Source organism: Otolemur garnettii, unplaced genomic scaffold, assembly GCF_000181295.1.
Source record: "Otolemur garnettii isolate 467f Iridium unplaced genomic scaffold, OtoGar3 scaffold00001, whole genome shotgun sequence".
In the NCBI taxonomy this organism is placed as follows: Eukaryota; Metazoa; Chordata; class Mammalia; order Primates; family Galagidae; genus Otolemur; species Otolemur garnettii.
In genome coordinates, this window is record NW_003852396.1 from 1062893 (window position 1) to 1067459 (window position 4567).

The window sequence follows — 4567 nt, forward strand, 5'->3', positions numbered from 1 at the left end:
TAATTATATCCATTTAAGATTATCCAAATAATGACTGTCTCGTTTTTCCTGTAGAATTTCTTTGTGTATTTTATTTTTCATTTTTTATTTTACTGTACTGAGTGGGACTTTCAATAGAAGACTGAGTAGGAGTAACGACAGTGGGCATCTGTGCCTCAGTCCTATCAATTTTTTAAACCAACTTTGTATTCCCGAAAGAAACCCAACTTAGCCATAACGTATTACATCTTTTATGTATTTCTGGATTGTGTTGGCTAACATTTGGTTCAGGATTGTTGAAACTATGCTCATGAGTGCAGCTAGTCTGTAATTTTCCCATCATGTGCCAGCTGTTTCTTATTTGGGGGTCAGTATTATGCCAACTTGAAAAAGTGAGTAGTCCTTTTTTTCAATTCTCTGGAAAAATTCATTTAATTTAACACTGGCCTTAACTATTTCTTGGCGATGTAGTAAAATCCTTCAGCTAAACCAGTTCATCCTGCCATTTTCCCTGTGGCAAGAATTCGAACAGCCTTTCCAGCTATTCCACTTCCTATAATAGTTATCAGACTATCACGGGTTTTGACATTTTCTTAAGTCAGTTTTGGTGAGTTGCATTTTGTGGTGATTCATCCACTGCCTCTAAATATTAAAGTTTATTGCCATAAATTTGTGTGCAATTGTGAGGACCAGATCAGCTCCATTTTGTTGTTAACCACATAAGTTCTGTTCCTAGGCCCCTGGCCTGCAGGGCCCACCCTGCAGCCCTCCCCATTCCGTTCCTAGTTGCTCTACCATATAGCGCCACCTTGGGCAACAGAGCAATAAGCCCCCAATTCCTTGTTAACTGAGTCACCTTACTGCAATAAACAATGAGTTTCTATTACCTTGAAATACAGGTAACCAGGTTGCACCAACTCTAGCCCCCGGTTAAGGACCCCCCACCCCTCACCCGTACCAATCCAAATTCACCTTTACTAGTGAAATCATCAGCCACCAATGCAAACCCTCCTTTACTAGTGATCTCACCAACCACCAATCAAAAGTGTACTCATACCCTTTTTCCCCCTTTTGCTTTCTGTACCCTATAAAAACTGCCTTCACCCCGAGTTCGGGGCTCATCCTAGGCTTGCATGCCGGGCGAGTCCAGGCCGGTCTGAATAAAACTTCACCTCATGCCTTTTACATCGGAGCTTGTCTCAAGTTCGTCTGTTGGGGTTGATTTGGGAGGATTTTTCGGACCCAACACAATATCCTATTGCTATCTGTTCAATCCCTTAGTTTCAGTAGTTATGCTTCTTTTTGATTTCTAATAATATTTTCTACTCTTTTTTTTTCTCAGTTTTTCCAGTAGTTTGACAATTTTATTAATGTCTTGAAGAATCAACTTTCGGCATTGCCTCCTTATTGAATGGTGAGCTAATTTTTATTTTATCCTTATTTTTTGGCTTTGCCCTTATTTTTGTTAATTAATTTTTTCTCCTACTTACTTTATATTTTCCCTGCATTCCTATTCTGACTCTTCAAGTCAGGCATTTTTTAAGTACATTAAAACTTCTTTTAATGAAAGCACTTAAGGGAATAGACTTCTTCAGCATCTTCTTGGGCAGCTTTTATGTTCTATTATTGTTTAACTACAAGCATTTTCTATATTTTTAGTTTTGTCATTGACTCATGCCTTTAGGTTTTTTAAAAAAATTTAAATTAATGAGATTTTCAAGTTTTTTAAAAAAATTCAATTCTAACAAGTGAATTATGTCAAAAAGAATATGGTCAATGATTTAAAATTTAATGAGGCTATTTTGGGGTCTAAAATAAATGTTATCAACTTTCATATATATTCTATGCTTAAAAAAGAATGTATTCCCTATTCGCGAAGGATGATAAAAGCTGGTATCTCCAAGCCTCCACCTTACCTCTTTAAATACATTCAACAGATCTTAATTGTATCTGTCATTGCTCATATAGGAGCTTTTGTCTGTATTATCTGTGGGTTTTTTATGCTGGTACTTACTCTTGATGCTTTGTTTACAGATGTGTTTTGTGACTTTTGATAATGGATGTGATGCTGGTTTTCTTTGAAGCTTTGTAGGATTTTTTTGAAGCCTCCTGAGAGGATTTGCATCTGTTTCTCTTTCCCGAGGGTGCATCCAACTGGGGACACTTCAAATACAATTCTGCACTCAGGATTTCTTTGGACACAGATATTACAAATGCAAACCCAGACTCATATGAGTGAGTCTTGTGGTCCTGTGTTTTCAGGGGAAGATTCCTCCCCTTTGTGACACAGCTTTATTCCATTTTCACCCTCACTCTGTGGTTGTAATCTTATGGAATATTAGCTTTCTGCAGGGGATCTTGTCATTGTAATCCTCATCCCAAGCATGCAATTGCTTGTTTATCTTGTTCCTCCCTACCCTGTGCAGTTGCCAAAATGTAGGTTCAGAGTCTTTTTTTTTTACTCAGACAGAGTCTCACTCTGTCACCCTGGGTGGAATGCTCTGGACTCCATAGCTCACAGCAACTTCAAACTCCTGCGCTCAAGGGATCCTCCTGTCTCACCCTCCCGGAGTGCTAGGATTACAGGTATGAGCTACTGTCCCAGCCAGGTTCAGTGTCTTGAAAGAAAAAATAAAAGAGTCAGTTAGGGCAAAAGTTGTCATTGACACTTACTTGTGTCTAGTAACCACTGTTACTCCCTGATTTTAGGACATTTTCTTCACCCCAGAAAGAAAGCCATACCCACTGGCAGTCTTGCTAATTCTCTACCCCACGCTCCAACTCTAGCCAATCATGAATTTACTTTCTATCTCTAGGGGTTTGTCTGTTCTGGACATTTCCTATAAATGGAATCATACAACACACAGTGTTTCATGATTGTCTTTTCTGGTCTCATATCTAAGAAACTATGATTTAATTCAAGGTCATAAAAATTTACATCTGAGTATAATGTTTTCAGTACTTCATTCTTTTTTTATTGCCAAATAATAATCCTCTGTAAGTATAAACCACATTTATCTGTTCATCAATTGATGGACATTCAGTTGTCTCCACTTCTGGCTGTCATGAACAATGCTGCTATGAACATTTATGTACAGGTTTTCAAGCAGACGTATGTCTTCATTTCTCTCAGTCATGTATTTCAGAACAGAGTTGCTGGGTTATATGATAGCTCTATGTTTAATCTTTGGAGGAACTTCCAGACCCTTGTCCAAGTGGCTGGACCATTTTAAATTCCCACCAGCAGTGTATGAGTGTTCCAACTTCTGCACATCTTTGCAGACACTTGTTATTATATTCTGCTTAGAGCCATTCCAGGGCTGTGAGGCAGCACCTCGTTGTGGTTTCATCTGTTTTTCCCTAATGCCCAAGGATGTTGAATGTCTCCTCACGTGCTTATCGACTATTTCTATGTCTTCTTTGGTAAAAAGACTATTTAGTATTTAGCATATTTTTAAATTAGATTGTCATCTTACATAATTGTAAGAGTTTTGTATATATTCTATACACAAGTCCTTTATCAGATAAGTGATTTGTAAATATTTTCTCTCATTCAGGCTATCTTTTCATTTCTTAATAGTGGCCTTTGAAGTACTATAGTTTTATAATTTGATGAAGTCCAATTTATCCATTTTCTCTTTTGTTGCATGTGTTTTGGTATCATATCTAAGAAATCATGATTTAATTCAAGGTCATGAAAATTTACATCTATTTTCTTTTCTTTTTTATTGTTGAAGATTAATTGAGGGTACAAGAAACCAGGTTATACTGATTGCATTTGTTAGGTAAAGTCCCACTTATAATTGTGTCTTGTCCCCAAAAGGTGTGTCACACACAGAGACCCCCATCTGTTTTCTTTTAGCAGCTTTATAGTTTTAGTTTTTAATTTATTTCTCTGAATCATTTTGAGTTAACTTCCGCATATGGTGTGAGGGAGGGGTCCCATCTTCATTCTTTTGCATGTGGATATTCAGTTATTTCGGAAGTGATAAGGTCAATCCCTGCCCAAATAGGGTGGACCCACCTAAAAGTATCAACTCCTACCCTCTCCCACCTAAGAAAGGTAAATGGCCCAACCCCCACCTTTACAGCAGATGTCCAACCCAGGAAAGGGAGTGTCCCAACCCTCAGCTCCTGACCTATAAAACCCCCACTCACCATTACCCATGTGTGGATTTCTTCTTGGTTGGAAATCTTACCCCACCCACACCCAGTGGAATAAAGCCATTTTAATTTCACAAACCGGGCCTCCATTTACCTTTTGTCTCACGTCTTGGAATAAGCTTTCACCTTTGGCTTTGTAATCTTTCATTTGGTGGGGCTTAAGTATACCCCATCAGACACAGCTAAACAGAACCTTCTTCCGGCTAGATGAAAGAAAATGGGAAACCTCTCCGACTTTGCCTAAGTTTCATTCATTTGTCTAAAACGCCTTTTCTAAACTTTTTAAAACTTCTCTTCCCATCCTCTACTCTTAACTTCCTCTTTCCCTCTTCCTCCATCTCTGCATCTCTTGCTTCCTTCTCTGCCAGTTTTTTTTCCAGCTGGTTTCACACGTGGAGGCCTCACTTCTCTGATCCCAGCCCCA